Raw genomic sequence first — 16,913 nt, forward strand, 5'->3', positions numbered from 1 at the left:
CCTGCCTCCTGCATATCTGACTGCCTACTTAACATCTCTACTTGGGTATCGAAACCTGTCTGAAAGTTAACATGTCCAAAGCAGAACTTTTGAGTCTTTTCCCCCTAAATTTGCTCTTCTACTTGAGAAAGAAAAAGCAGCCCTTGCCATCAGGGAACCAGTCTGACAATTACATCTAGGCATTATTGTCGGTTAGAAGCTGGCCTGGTGTTCACAGGTTGGTCACGTTACTCTCGTGTTGCACGTAATCCATCTCACAGAACACCAACATCGGATTAGTTTAATGACAAGACGTGTCTCTATGATCATGACGAAGTGAGACAAAACAAGACCACTATGTAACGTTATCTAAGTACAGACAAAAACAAGGTCATTGTGAAACTCACAAATACCATTCTCCTTTCCCAGCTAACTGCTACTTCTCTCCCTCCTTATAGCTTTAGTCTTCCTTCATTTTAGATAAGAGTTGGTAAGATACCCAATCATGGAATTAGCCTCCCCTCCTAATAGCATCCAATCCAGAGCAAATGATCACTTCCTTGGCCTCTCCCCCAAATCACCTAAGAGAAGCCCTAATCCATTAATAAATGCTTTCTAACACCTCTTATTGAGACACCCATGGTTCCCCGTGGTATGAATTCTCCCTTGTTGCCATGAGTCTTAAACCCAATTTGTTCAACCACAGGTTTGTTCCTGGTGGTCTTTGGTAGGAGGGCATTGCCATATTAATCTTCCCTACTTCTTCTTCTCCTTCTCCTTCTTGTAAATGGTACTACCATTATTTATCCAGCTGCTTAGGCCAAAGCAGGAGTCACACTGATTCTCCATTTCCCCTTACCCTTCCACATTCAATTTAGGAGCCAAGTCCTTTCAACTGTACTTCCAAAAGGAATTCTGCATATAACCGTTTCTCATGATCTCCACTTCTACCACCCTAGTCTATTACCTCCATCATTTCTTACCTGATTTAATATAACACTTTCTAACTGTTCTTCTTGCCTTTGCCCTTCACCTCTTGCAGTTAGTTCTTCACACAATAGCCAGAGCAGTGTTAAAGTATAAAGCAGATCTTGTCTCATCTCTACCTAAGGCCCTCCATTGAATTACCCACACAATTAGAATACAATCCCAACTCCTCCCCATGGTCAACAAGACCTCTCTAAACCTCATCTCCTGGATACCCTTCCCTCTTGCTCACTAAACTCAAGTTATGCTAATCTTTTTGCTGTTCCTTGAACACATCAAGCTCACTCCTGCCTCAGAGCCTTTGCATGTGCTGTTTCTCTGCCTGGAGTATTCTTCCTCTATATCTTCTCATGGCTGTTTTCCTTCTCATCATTCAAGTCTCAGCTTAAATGCCACTTCCCCAGAGGCCCTCCTTGACCATCCTATCTACAGTTGCTCCTTTCTCCCAGCTCCCACCCTATTCTCTATCCCATTACCTTGTTTATTTTAATTTCACAGTATGAAGCACTGTACCATGTTTGTTTACTTACTGGTTTATTACCAGTCTCTCCCATTTAGGCTGTAAGTTCCATGAAGGCAGGAATTTTCTTCAGGCCAATTAAAAAATTTTAAATGTATTTTGATAATTTTGGAGGAGAATAATGAATGTTAAAAAGTGCACACATTTAAAATATACAATGTGAGGGGCGCCTGGGTGCCTCAGTCGGTTGAGCATCTGACTTTTGATTTTGGCTCAGGTTATGATTTTGGGGTCGTGAGATCAAGCCCTGCATCGGGCTCTGCACTGGGCGTGGAGCCTGCTTGGTATTCTCTCTCTCCCTCTCCCTCTGACCCCCTTCCCTCCTCATGTACGCTCTCTCCAAAAAAAAATGTTTAAAATATATAATGTGATTGATTTTGACATATGTATACACCTGTGAAATCATCACCAAAATCAAGTTAATGAACAGGATATTTCCATCACCACCAAAAATTTTCCCTTGATCCTTTGTGCCTTCTTCCTGCTGGTCCAGACAACCAGTGATTTGCTTTTTGTCACTATTGCTTAATTTGCATTTTCTAGAATTTTATATAAATGTAATCATGCAGTATGCACTTCCTTTACTAAGCATACTGATTTTGACACTCATGTTGTTGCATGTATTAATAGTTTGTTTCTTCTTATTACTCAGTAATTGTGGGATGTATCAAAATTTTCTTATCTATTCACCTGCTGAAGGATATTGGGTTGTTTCCAGTTTTTTTGCAATGATGAACTAAGCTTCTATGAACATTTGTGGGCAAGTCTTTGTGTGGATATATATTGAATGCAGGGATTTTGTGGGTCTGGCCCTTTACAGCATCTCCCATGCCAGGCACTTGCTTAATATTTATACAGTATGTGGTAGTTAAATATCTTTTGAATGAGTAAGTGAGCCTTCCTTTTTAGCTCAGGTCCGTGGGCATTTCCACTATGCCTGCGCCCACCCAAGAATCCTTCACCTCCTGAACTTTTGTCCTATTCCTGCCTTTCCAATCTGCAGCCCTGGGTGACCCCTTGAAGGTGACTGTTTCCACGGTTGGCTTTTGGAGAAACCCTACTCATTGGGTTCACTGCCAATGCATGCTCTCTACCCTAAGCTGGCCCCTCTGGCTGTTCAACAATCCATTCATTCCTTGCTTGCTGACTCCCTATCACATTCCCTACAGCAGCTGCTCCAAACTTCCTGCCCTCTCCTCAAGCCCCCAGCCCTATCCCTCCCCCTCATTCTCAGGAGATGACTTCACCTCCTTCATTACTGAAAAGATTGAGGCCAAATGACAGAAGCTTCTTCAGCTTCCATCCGACCCATCTGCACACAGCCATCTCAAACTCTTCCGACGCTCAGGAAGACGTGCTCCTTCACCTTGCCAAGGTTAAGCTTTCTGCTGGTGTGCTTGATCCTAGCCCCAATTATAATGATCTTAATAATAACAACAGCCAAAGAAAATGTGTTTAGCTCTCGATATGGACCACACACTGGGCTAAGCACTAAGAAAACAACTCTAATATTTATTGAAAAACTATGTCTTTAACATGTACCATTTTTTCCCCTAAGCTTAAAAACCCATTAATTCTTTTTTACAAAAGTATTGCAAACACTAAGCACTTGGCATATGTTACCTAATCCAATCCTCACAGCCAGATTGTAGCATAGTACTATTAAAAAAAAACAACAAAAAAGAAAAACAGAGAAGGAGATTGGTGATCAGACAAGTTAACTACCTTCCTTTGGGTCATATAGCTAGTAAGTGGGGGAGCTAGGACTTGAACTAAGATCTAAATTCAGAACTCTTTCTTGCCTTCTTTCTTCCCCCTCTCCCTCTTGCTCTCCCTCTTGCTTTCTTTTTCCTTGAGGTTCAGAGGGTTCTCTTAATCTTACTCCTTAGTCCATGGCCTATTCACACCCTTGACCACAATATAAAGCAACTATAAGAAAAAGTGAAGTAAAGGGGAAGAGAGGCACACTAGGAAAAGACATGAAGGGTCTTGCCAGACTAAGGAGTTTGAACTTCATTCTGTGGGCGGGGATCCCTAAACTTTAAGTAAGCACTCTGTGGGGTGCTTGTTAGTAGAGTATGTCCCTAGGTCCCACCCTCAGACCTACTGGATCAGTGCCTTTGGGGGTATGCAAAAGTGGAAACATCAAAGATCACTTAGGAGTCTCTGATGGTATTCCAGTGGCCCGGACTATGGTGGTAAGCTATGGAAGTGGAGAGACACAGATAGTTTTTATTATTATTATTGTGGTAAAATACACATAAAATAAAATCTACCATTTCAACTGTTTTAAAGTGCGCCATTCAGCGGCGCCTGTGTGGCTCAGTCGGTTAAGCATCCGACTCTTGATTTCAGCTCAGGTCATGATCTCAGGGTCATGGGATCAAGCCCCAGCCGGGCTCTGAGCTGAGCATGGAGCCTGCTTGGGATTCTCTCTCTCTCTCTCTCCTTCTCCCTCTGCCCCTCCCCCCAGTGCGTGCTTGTGCTCTAAATAAATAAATAAATAAATAAATAAATAAATAAATAAAATAAAGTGTGCGGTTCAATGGCATTTACTCTATTCACATGCTGCTCAACCACGATCCATTTCAGAACATTTACATAGCCCAGATTATAGAATCTGAAAAGGTAGGATGGGGGTTGCTGTGTAACCAATGGGGTATCCATGGTGAGTGAAAGGGAGGGTTTGGATGGCATACTGATACTGATCGGGGTAGTGGCGATCTCCAACAGAGATGAGTAAATAACAAGTGGGATCTTGCATGGGTAGAAATGAAGGAGACATGAAGGCAATTATGGACATGGTGAGTTTCTTAGTGACCTTCAGGGCAGAAATATGATGCAACCAGTTGGAGTGGATCTGACGTGCAGGTGGAAGTTAGGGCCGGGGCGGGGGGGTGGACAACGTAACAGCAAACATTTGCATGAGGCTCACTGCTTGTCAGACACCGGACTAGTGCACTATGTACATGATCCCCAGGAGTCCTCATGTTACAGATGAGCAAACAGAGGTACAGTGTAACTCGCCAAAGTTACTAGCATGTGACAGAGAGGAGATTAGAACTCAGGCAGACCAACTTTAAGGTCAGTGCTCATCGCCATTATGCTGTGCTGCCCCTCCCAGAGGCCATTTCATCGGCAGAGGGATAATACTTGAATCCAGGAGGGTAGGGGCAAGGCCCAGGACAGAGTCTTAAGGAAAATCTACATCTATGGGGGAGGGGAAGGGCATAAGAGGAGTCCACTGGATAAGACAGAGGAGAAGAGATCAGGAGGAACCAGGAAAACGGGGAAATTGCAGAGGCCAGAGGAGAGGAGAGTTTCAAGAAGGATGGAGTGCCAGATACTGCAAATGTGTTATAACTGAAGGGTTGAGAAGAGGCCACTGGATTTGCTGGTGATTGTCACTGGTCACCTTCCAGATGGCTGGTTAGTGGGGAATAGGAAAGGGTTAGGGAGTGATTTGGTGGTAGGAACGGAAGGCAGCTAGTGTGGGCTGTTCCTGAGAGTCTTGGAAACGAATTGAAGGGGAAAGATAATTGATAAAGTTTTGGAAGGAGTCAGCGCAGCCCCTTGGATCATACAGACAGATCAGACTCCTGTCCTGCCACTTACGTGCTGAGTGACCTTGGGTAAGTGATTTAGCTTCTGGGAGCCTCAGTTTGCTCATGGCAATAATAGGGCCTACCTGTTATAACCAGGTTAGCAAGTGAGAAGATGCATGTACAATGTTCATTGATGAGCTCTTGTTATTAGTTGCTCAATAAATGCCAATGATTCTAGTTCAGCGATTTTGAGTATCCAGGAAATTCTGGAAGCCAGCCTCTTCAGGGTCTTTGAGATCAGTGATGACCAGACAAGAATTGCCAACTGCTGTCAGTAGGAAGACCCTTTTGGGAGTCACCTCAGACCGGAGTCAAGTCGTGGGGGTTAAACTCAAATCGCAACAGCTTAAGCTAGATGACTCTTCAACCCATTACCTCCCATACAGTGAAATGGGTATAGCTTGTGTTCACTCTGTGAGTGACTAGGTAGAGAGCCAGAACTTTGAAGGGGGAATGACTTATCACAGACCATTCTCTGGCCTGGTTTTTCTAAGCACCTAACGGAGCAAATAAAGCTGAAAGCATCTTGGCATTAGGTGTTTAGGGAGATTTGCCCACTTGCAAGATGGGGAATTCTCTCTCTCTCCCTCCCTCCCTCTCTCTTTCAAGCTTCCATAAACTCCACACAAATATTATGTCTTCTTAAAAGTGAGAATACGATGCAATGCATGCAATGCCCAAATCCTCAATGTTACTGATTTTTTTTCTTTCAGTATTCTGAGTGTGTTTAAGGATCTTGCAAGAACCCAGAGGTCAGAAGCATCTGTTGTTCGGGTTGTTATCTCTAAGAGCTGTAGAAAAAAAAAAATCTGAAATCTGCATTGACTTCACGTCATTCCTTGAAGGTTGCTTTCATGTAAAAAACTTTCTCTCCTGCCATCTTCCTCTCCTCAAACTTTGATGCCTCGTGACCCAAAGACAGACTTGTGCTTATCGGAGATCTCCTAGATGAGGATCAACAGGAGTCCATCGTGCTTATCGGAGATCTCCTAGATGAGGATCAACCGGAGTCCATCGTGCTTATCGGAGATCTCCTAGATGAGGATCAACAGGAGTCCATCGTGCTTATCGGAGATCTCCTAGATGAGGATCAACAGGAGTCCATCGTGCTTATCGGAGATCTCCTAGATGAGGATCAACAGGAGTCCATCAGAGACAGGCCTTCCCCAGGGAAAATTCTGCCAGCACTCAAGGCATACAGTGGCATTCATGAAGCCCAGCTGCTGGGGCTCGCACGTAACTTCTGTGCCCACCTTACAGAGCCACTGAGAACATGTGCTGTCTGAGCAACATGTAGGCTTCTAGGAGTTTCTCCAAAAAAGCAACCGACATGTAAAGGGGATGTTACACTTCTCCTCTGCATTTCCCTCTCTACCCAACCCCCATTTTTTTTTTTATCTCCCTTGTGTTTGTTCTTCTGCTCCATTCCCTTGAGTCGTTGGAGTGACCACCCACGGTTACAACCTTTCCTGCTCTCTCATCTAGGTCAGTGTCGGAACTCATTGCCAGTTGGAAAGCCTTTCTCCCGTGGCTGAAGTTGCTGCCTGTGCACATCCGGTGACACTGACTAGAGCTTTCCAAAGTGGGAGACTGGTTTCAGCAGAGAACTGGAATCTGAGCAAAATGCCTGGAAGGGGAGATGGCGGCGGGGGGGGGAGGCGGCAAGTGTTTTCTGTAGGAGATTCAGGGAAGCCTGGCACTGAGCCCTATCAGCTGATCAGAAGGGACCCCTGGCTTCGGTGAAACAAGCCCGCTCTTATCCATCTATAGAAAAGCAGCATTTCTCCTCCAAACCCAGACCCAATGCAAATACACTGACAGAGCCTATTTCTCATCATGTTCACTCCTTCAGGGAGCAGAAAGGCCCCTCTGCTGGCTGCTGGAGCCCTGTCTTCCATATGCACTGGTCCTCCTTTGGGAGAGAAGAAAGATGTTTCAGAGAGGTAGAGCCCCAGTCTCTGAACGGAATGTGAGTTCTGCCTTTGGCGCCTCTCTGAGCGATTGGGCATGGTCCTGTGACCCAAAGGCCTCCCGGCCCCTTCAGCCTGTGACTCTGGGTCACACTTAGAGTTATGCACAAGGTTTGTACACGTCCCCATCCCTTAGCGGCTCCAGGTAGGAATTTGGCCCCCCTCCGAGAGCCCCCACTTGTTTCTGAGAATCCCCCAAAGTGATGCCTTCCATGCCCCTGTAAACCACTCTGCCAGCTCTACTCACTGCTCTGCTCTCTCCTTTCTACTCCAGATCCCATTGTCCACTTGTGCTATTGCTGCTGAGGGTGGCCATCGGGACCATGCTGATGTCCTAGGGACCTGTGTTCGTCTGAGAGCCACTGGAGAGTGGAGCTATGGGCCGAGGCTGGACAAACCATCCTTTCATTCTCTTCCACGCTGGGTTTAGTTGGGGCCCAAAGCTAGGCCCGCTTATGCCTCGACTCTCATAAAGTCACCAGCAAATTGATCCATCAGCCCCTGAACCTCAGCGCTCATCAAGTAGCTTACAACGTCTGTGGCTTTCTGTCTGCTTTTTTCCACCAGAGGGGCTTCAACCCAGCCCAGTGGGCCAGAAGGGGACCAGGAGCCGGGCCAGTCTCCCAAGTCGGTCTCTTCTCTGCTCAGCTAAAACCCCATTTGCCCCCCCCCGCCCCCCGCAAACAGCCTTATCTCCTCTACTGCAAGCAATCTTTTTTTCCTCTTACCTTCAGGGCAGGTTATTAGCAGCTTGGCACCGTATACAGGCATCTCAGACATTTCCACTCTAAGGCAGAGTCTTTGCTTTTACAGCTGCATAATTCGAAGAAGCAACTTGGAGGAGGACCTGGAGTCTGAGACAGGCGTTTGTGTTTGCTTCTATTTCTTAAGAAGGGAGAGGCTCGAGTCCATAGACAGGGAGCAGGTGAAGATGCAGGAGAGTGAAGGGGATAACAGCTGGAGCCAGGTCCGGGCATGAACGGCAAAGGTTGGGACCCCCTTCCCTTCCCTTGGGGACAGGAGGAGAGAGGGAGCACTAGATGGGGACCCACCTAGTTAGGGGATTTGGGAGGGGCGGGGCAGGAAGTTGAGCATTCCCACCTGATAATTTCTGTTCTGTCTGTGAAATGAGAGAGTGGGAAGGCGAGGGATGGCGACCAGAGGTTTGATAAAAGTGAAGAATGTCTGAAATTGTTGTTGTGGGGGAGGTTTGAACGGACTAATTAGGAAACCAAAAGGATCATGGGGCAGCAGTAAGGCGCAGTTGAGATCGGTAGTCATGACTGTGGAGTATGGAACCACCTGCCGAGCTGTGCATGTCTCCAGCAGGGCTTGGCAACAGGCATGGAGAAAGAAGTTCTCCCTTCTCTTAAGTGGAAATAACTAGTCCTGCCCTTTCTCGGTAATGGAAAAGGCCCTGGGCTAGGACTGAGGAGACCCGGGTTCAAATCCAGTGTTTCGTCATTATCTGTGTGACCGTGAGACCATCAATGTGCCCTTTTTACATCTCCCGTCTGATCTACCTCAAAGGGCTGTGAGGTGAAAGAAAGACCATGGGGAATGCGACAAAAGCCACACACAGAGCAGGAAAATGGCAAAACCCAAGAAAATGGAAAACACTTCCACCGTAAACGCTTTGAAAGCTACCTTGTGGGAGAGCTAAAATTAAGAGAAAACATTTGCAAGACGTATTACAAAGAGCACTCGCGGATCAAAAAAAAAAAAAAAGTAGAAAAAATGGGCAAGAAGAATGAGTAAGCAATGAACGGAACTGCAAAGAGCCATAAACACAGAAAAGATGTTCAGCCTCGCTAATACAGAAATTCAAATGGAAACAAACAATAATTGCGTATTTTTTTCACCTCTCAGATTTATGACAATTAAAACAATTAAGTGATAATGAGTGTCGGTCAAGGTGTGGGGACGCACACATTCTCATACACTGTTGGTGGGAGTGCAAACTGGCACAATATTTTTAACCAAGGAATTCCATTTCTAGCAAATGATGCGACAGGTGTACTCATACAGGTGCACGGATATATGCGTAACAATAGCCACCGCGTCAAAAAGCAAGTCACCAAAACCCTGTGCACAACTCAAATGTCCTTCAAAAGAAAATTAATTATTATATAAACATATGATGGAAGGGCGCCTGGGTGGTTCTGTCGGTTAAGCGTCTGACTCTTGATTTCGGCTCAGGTCATGATCTGGGGGTCCTAGGATTGAGCCCCACGTTGGGCCCCGTGCTGGGTGTGGAGTCTGCTAGGGATTCTCTCTCTCCCTCTGCCCCTCCCCCCACCTCCCTGCTCTCGCACGCACGTGCACATGCACTCTCTCTCTCTAAAAAAAAGGATTTTATATTAACTTTAACTTCAAAGAAAGTTTGACATTTGTACTCTTCCCAAAACACTTCAGTATGCATATTATTTACCAGATTTCAATATTTCTTTACAGTGTTTTTTCCTTTCTGTGATAAAATGTATACGCAATGAATTGCACAAATCTTAAGTGCACGATTCAACAGGTTATGACAAATGGATACACCTGTGTCACCCGAGTGTCTAGCGAGACACTGAACGTTATCATCACCCTAGAAAGTTCCCTTATGCCTATTCCAGTCAATCACCATCCCACCCCCCTTTTGTCGCTTTGAAAATATATAAATAAACTTTGACTTTTAGAATATTTTAAAATTTCCAGAAAAATTGCAAAGATAGTACAGGGTTTTTGTGTACCTGCACACCTAGTTTCCCCTGCTGATAACTTCCTATATCACGATGGTATATTTGTCCCAACTAATGAATCGACATTGACACGTTATTATTAACTGGGGTCCACATTGTATTCAGATTTCACTAGTTCTTCCACTAGTTTTTCTGTTCCAAGATGTCATCCAGGAAACCGCATTATACTTAGTTATCATATCTCTTTTGGCTCCTCCGGGCTGTGATAGTTTCTCACGTTTTCCCGGTTTTTGATGGCTTTGACAGTTTTGAGGAGTACCCGTCAGGTATTTTATACAATGTCCTTCAATTTAGGTGTGACTGGTGTGTTTCTCATGGTTAGACTGTGGTCCTGTAACTTTTCCATATTTATAATAATCGTGTTTGGGGCGCCTGGGTGGCTCAGTCATTAAGTGTCTGCCTTCAGCTCAGGTCATGATCCCAGGGTCCTGGGATTGAGCCCCTCATCGGGCTCCCTGCTCAGTGGGAAGCCTGCTTCTCCCTCTCCCACTCCCCTTGCTTGTGTTCCCTCTCTCGCTGTGTCTCTCTCTGTCAAATAAATAAAATCTTTAAAAAAATAATAATAATCGTGCTTAACTTTCGTAGTTGTACTTAACGATACAGATTTCAAGGCAGAGTGGTGGGTGCTGATGAGGAGGAGAGAGGTGGCTGATGGTAAGTTATTAAAAAGAAGCACTTTGAGCAACTTGGAGAAAAGAAAATGAGAATGTGGAGAGCTATGGTTGCACAGAGTGGTCCAGGCTGACCATGGGTGGGCCCGTCCGTAACCTGCCTGAGAAGCGGCGGAGGACATGTGAGGGGAGAGATTCCCCAAAGGGGGCCAAGATCTTTCCATAACAAATGTCGCCTAAATCAAGAAGCTTTCCTAATCTTGAAGGATTGACTATTCAGCACCCCATCAAGTGAGAATTCCTCACCACCTTCTGGGCAGAGAGTGACTTCAAGCTGGCTAGTGAAACCAGTTCTGGGAATGCTGGGTCTATTTTAGGAACATTTGGACATATTCTGCAGCATCATATTTAGACTCTGGCAAAACACGCGAAGGTTCAAAGAAATAATCCTTGGCTTCCTCCTTACGCCCCACATTTTCGTCTCCAGAATAGTACGTTCTGAGCAGAGACAGAGAGTGCGCGGGCTGGCTGGTTAACCATTATAACACTTGGCCATCCGTGGGGGGTCGACCTGGATTTGAAAGAGCAAGTGCCCATTATGCGGGGTTAATGGGGGCAGAGAGGGATCAAGTCAGTGAAATGTGAGAGAATCAATATGTGGAATGCTTGAGGATAGCACATTCACACATTTCACAGAGGAAGGAGGCTAGGGTTACACCCAGCAACTGCAGATGCTGGATGAAACAACAACAACAACAACAACAACACAACCTTAAACATTTGCTATTTGCGGGCTGCCTCCAGCACCCCGAAAGGCCTCGCAAGCAGGGCTCGGTGTCCTTTCTCGTTTCTCTCTGGGTATCTGTCTGCGACTTAAGACTCCCCCCCTCTAAAACCCCTCCACTTCCCTCTGATCTGCCAAGTGACTTGGAAGATGGGGGGCTTGGGTGGGTCAGGGGTGCGTGTTTCACTCTCCCAAGTGAAGGTGTGCCCCACGGGAATGTGTGTGGGGTGCCCACAGCAGGCTGGTGGAAAATGAGCAAACAGCTGGAGACACTCCAAGGCAAGATAGAATTTTAGTTCCGGCACTGGTGGGGGCAGGAAGGCGAGATGGGGGGGGGGCGGGTTGGAGATGGTGGAAGGAGATGGAATCTAGGAGCCTCTGCGGCTGTTAAGGCTCAGCACCTGGTCTAAGGCTCTGCACACAACTGACACATTAATTAATGTTCTAATAATAACTAAGATGTATTGAGAACTTAAATTTTCCCAGGCCCTATACACTTCGTATACACCATCATCTTAAGTCTCTCTTTTTTCTCTTTCTTTCTCTGCTTCTTCAGTACCCTGGGGAAGGGGTAATAATCTTGTCCCCGGTTTACAAATAATAAGACACTGAACCCCAGAGTGGTCAAGTAGCTTGCCCAAGGTCACAATTAGCAAGTGGCAGGGTTGGGATCAGAATGCGGGGCCTGCCTGCTCAACTTCTTCCCTTGGGCCAAACGCCTCGACCTGGATGGGCAGGGTGGCCTGGATAAGGGGGCTCAGTTCCTAGCTGATGTCTCCAGCTGCACGCTTTTCCTTCCCAGAGTCGGGCCTCCAGCCCTCCCCGGGAGTAGTCCTCGGGTCTCTAGCCCCCTGGCCTGTCCATCCACAGGGTGTGGTGAGAGGAGCCTTCCACCGACTCCCCTTCAAAGGCATAGACGCAGACCACAAGCTGGTGGTTGCCAGAGGACAGGGCGGTGGGGGCGGCGGATGGGTGAAATAGACGAAGGGGATTAAGAGGCACAAACTCCCAGTTATAAAATAAGCCACAGGGCTTTACTGTTAAGCATAGAGAATATAGGGAAGATAATTGCAATAACTTTGTATAGTGACGATGGTCTTGGTGATCATTTGGAAATATATAAAAATATCGGATCGCTACGTTGTGCTCCTGAAACTAACATAATAGTGTGTGTCAATTGTAATTCAATTTAAAAAAGGGCGGGGCGCAGCGGGCGCCGGAATGGGACGCGCCGGCTTATCGGGTCCCGCTCGCGTCCTGTTCTCTGTGATCCACCACGCTTCCTCACCTCCTTCTCCAGATTCTCACCCTCTTGTGACAAGAGGTACTTGCTGCGTCTGAGCTTAATGGCTCAGGGGGTGGGGGGCCCTTGCCTAGGCAGAAGCAGGATGGGGTGCAGACCGAGCCTCCGCCGGGGTGTCTCCCGGCAAGCCGGCTCCTGCACCGGCGGCATCCCCCCGCCTGCCTTGTTTGCTTTGCTTTCTGCAGCCCCTGCTCCCATCTGCATGTATTCAGAGGCTTGCTCTCCTCGCCTTAGGTATGGCTTCTGAAAATTTCTCCGCGAGCTCCTGTTTCTTCCCACGTTAGCTGAGCCCCCGTCACTCGAGGCCGCGGCAGGCAGCTGGCCGCAGGCGCAGGGATTAGCAGCTCCCCGGCTGCGCTGAGCTCCAGCGGCCGCTCTCCGCGCCGCGCAGCCGCATCCTCCTCTCCCACGCAGTGCTTGCCTTCTCCTCTCTTCTCTTCCCTTCCCTTCTCTTCTCTTCTCTCTTCTCTTCTCTTCTCTTCTTCTCTTCTCTTCTCTTCTCTTCTCTTCTCTTCTCTTCTCTTCTCTTCTCTTCTCTCCTCTTCTCTCCTCTCCCCTCCCCTCCCCTCTCCCACGCAGTGCTTGCCTTCTCCTCCTCTCCTCTCCTCTCCTCTTCTCTTCTTTCTCTTCTCTTCTCTTCTTTCTCCTCTCCTCTCTTCTTCCCTTCTCTTCTCTTCTCTCCCCTCCCACGCAGTGCTTGCCTTCTTTCTCTTCTCTTCTCTTCTCTTCCATTCTCTTCTCTTCTCTTCTCTTCTCTTCTCTTCTCTTCTCTTCTCTTCTTTCTCTTCTCTTCTCTTCTCTTCTCTTCTCTTCCCTTCCCTTCCCTTCCCTCCTCTCCTCTCCTTTCCTCTCCCACACAGTGCTTGCCTTCTCTTCTCTTCTCTTCTCTTCTCTTCTCTTCTCTTCTCTTCTCTTCTCTTCTCTTCCCTTCCCTTCCCTTCCCTTCCCTTCCCTTCCCTTCCCTTCCCTTCCCCCTTCCCTTCCCCCTTCCCTTTCCCCCTTCCCTTTCCCTTCCTTTCCCTTTCCCCTTTCCCCTTTTCTTTTCCCTTCCCTTCCCTTTCTTTCGTCCCAACCCTTCTTTCTTTCTGGCTGGCTTCTGTCCTGCTTTCTCTTCCTTTTTCACCTTCCTCAATTGCTTTTTGCTCTGTGCTTTTTTTTTTTTAGATCACATGCTTCTTATCAATCAATTCAAAGATCTATTTGGAAAAAAGCTTCTCCTTCCTGTGTAATTTTTGGAGTACAACCAGTGTTAATAGTTTGTTGTCCATTCACACTTTTCTCCATGAGTATACTAACATGTGTGCTCTCTCTCTCTCTCACACACACACAAATTTAAAGTTTTTTTTTTTTTTAAAGATTTTATTTGGCAGAGAGAGACAGCGAGAGAGGGAACACGAGCAGGGGGAGTGGGAGAGGGAGAAGCAGGCTTCCCACGGAGCAGGGAGCCCGAAGCAGGGCTCAATCCCAGGACCCTGGGATCATGACCTGAGCCGAAGGCAGACACTCAACGACTCAGCCACCCAGGCACCCCTTAGTCTAAGTTTTGATGCGGGCTTTCTTCAGATTTGAGGACGTCACCTAAACTGCAGATTGTTCTTGGTTATTTGCAAACTTCTGGCTTGCCACATATCCCTTTCATAAATATATCAGGATAGCCACGGTATCGCAATCTTGTGACAGACGTGAAGCATTTTGGTTTGAGACACAAAGGCACATATTTGCTGTATAAATATTCCATTATAGCTTGTTATGCAAACACATTTCATGAACTGCATTGAGTAGAATTCAGAGGAAGATTTGGGACTAGTATCTGTAATGAGTGTGGACGGATCCTCCCTGAGTTCTACCCAATACAGGTATATATGCATATGGTATATGGCCCCCTCCCCCACCTAATTTAGAATAAAAATACCATCATACTATGCACAGTAATCTACCTCGTAAAAAAACACAGTACATCATGAACAACTTCCCTGGCCAACAGATCCAGAGCTATAATTTATGCTTTATTCCAGAATCTCAGTATTCCAGCCTTGGCCGTCCCGTAACTTACTCAACTTTTACCCTTCTGATGGACCTTTAGATTGTTTTCCTCTATTTATTTCGCCACTGCCAACAGTAGTGAACATCCCCTGGCAGAAGTCTCTGCTCACTAGTAAAAATAACATCTTAGGATACATTTCTAGAAGAGAACTTGCCAGATCAAAGGTTTGTACTTATATTTTTGGTAGTTACTACCAGACGACCTTCCAAAATGGTTGTAGCCACTCAGTCTTCTACTTAGAGGTGGGTGTAAAAGAACTGCTGTTTCCCCAGATTCTTGCCAGGACTGAATATTATCAATATATGTTAAATGGTGCCAGTCTGAAGGGTAAAAAAAAAAGGTCCTGTCCCATCACTTCGAATATTTTATATATCCTTGACAACCTATGAGGATGGAAATGTCTCAGATGCTTATTATCTGTATTTTCACTCTTCTATGATTTGCCTCATCGCGACTTTTGCCATAGTCTTTGGGTTGGTGTCTTTTTCATAGAAAATTTTATGAATTCTCTCCAGTATGGGGCTACTCATGGGTTTTACTTAATTGTAACTATTTTCTCTCAGTGGGATCTTTACGGAGTCTTTTGCTCCACAGAAAGTTTTAAATTGCCTTGTCCTTTATGTCAGCCTTGTTAAGTTTCAAATTATGATTTGTCATTTTATGGCTTCTGAGTTTCTTAGCTTGCTGACAAAGGCCTCTCCCACTCTGGTTCTAGAAATAATTCGTTTTCTTTGTTTTCTAAGGTTTTTTTTTTTTTTCCGTATGAAAATGTAAATCTTTAATCCATCTGGAATTTATGGTATGTGTGGCAACAAGGTAATGGTCTAACAATTTGTTCCCAGTTATCTAGCCAAAAGGACATTCTTTCTCCGTGAAAAACAACGTCTGCTTTATCTTATACGGAGTTCTAGCCTTGCAGGCCTGAGGCAACTCAGGGACAGCCCCACGCAGGGGGAGTTCCACACAAGGACCACAACAGACACAACATTTCTCATTTATCTTCACTCTTTTGTTTCAGCCCTGGGAGAGACGGGAGGCGGCTGGAGCATCATAGACCTGATGTACTTCGCTTAACAGTATTCCTCATAGTATGCATTGGATTTTGCTAAACAGTCTGTCAGATCGAGGTGGTTTGTTTCTAAGTTTCTTTTTCAAAGGTTTTATTATTATCCATGCCCGCAGGGTTGTATCACATACTTCTTAGTTCCCGTTTGATAGTTAGATAACATTCATCTCCTTTAATTTGTGGATGCAATGAATTATGTGGATAGATGGCTTAATTTAACCGTGTTTGCATTCCGCGAATATACCCTGCTTCATCAGAATTATGTTTTTAATACTATGCTGGAAGCTATTTGCTGATATTTTATGAAAACATTTTTGCATCTATATTCATAAGTAAAAGCGGTCTATAGTTTTTTTTCTTTGTTGCATTCTTTCATCACATTTGTAAAAGCTTATGTGTAGAATATATTCGGGTTGCTTTATAGAAGTCTAGGACAGTTTGAGTGACACAAATTCTTCTGTTTTGTGTTTTTTTTTTTGAAGGATAAATAAACTCAGCAATTTCCTATGTTTTTTTTTTCCTGTGGTTACTGGTCTGTTCATGTTTCCTACCACGACTTGTGTTCACTATGATATTCTATGTCCCGCTAGAAATGTGTTCGTTTTCTTTACATTTTCAACATTGTTGACAACGTTGCTTATAATTTTGTCTTATAGTTACTTCAGTGTTTTACTTAAGTGGTAGTTATACCTCAGTTTTCATTCCTGATAGTATACATTTTAATCTTTTTTAAAAACAATAGGCTGCTGAAGGAAGCGGTTTATTTTATAAATCTGTTGATTTTGGTCTTATTTATCCATTCAGTGTCTGTGTTTGTGAGGGGGTGCAGAGGAGGGCGTTCTTTGGTGGTGGTAGTTTCTATTTCTTTAATTTTGGCTTCTATCATTATTAATTCTCTCTACTTTAAGTTCATGTTTTTTCTCTATTTTTTTTTTTTAGAGAGAGAGCACAGGAGCAGGGGTGGGGGAGGAGCAAAGGGAGAAGGAGAGAGAGAATCTTCAGACAGACTCCTGGCTGAGTGTGGAGCCTGACGTGGGGCTCCATCCCACAACCCATGAGATCATGACCTGAGCCGAAACCAAGGGTCAGACGCCACCCAGGTGCCTCTTCACTCTTCCTTTAACAATAAAACTCTTTGAGGCCATACATTTTGCTTACAGTTTCTCTCGCTACATCTTATAGATTTTCTTTTATGAAATGTTCTTCTTTGATTAATTTCCAGATAATTTGTAACTTCAGTGTTGATCTCCTGTTTGATCTAGTAACTGTTCAGAAGAGTCTTTCTTCCTTTCCAAATATT

The sequence above is a fragment of the Halichoerus grypus genome, chromosome X, assembly GCF_964656455.1.
Source record: "Halichoerus grypus chromosome X, mHalGry1.hap1.1, whole genome shotgun sequence".
NCBI lineage: Eukaryota > Metazoa > Chordata > Mammalia > Carnivora > Phocidae > Halichoerus > Halichoerus grypus.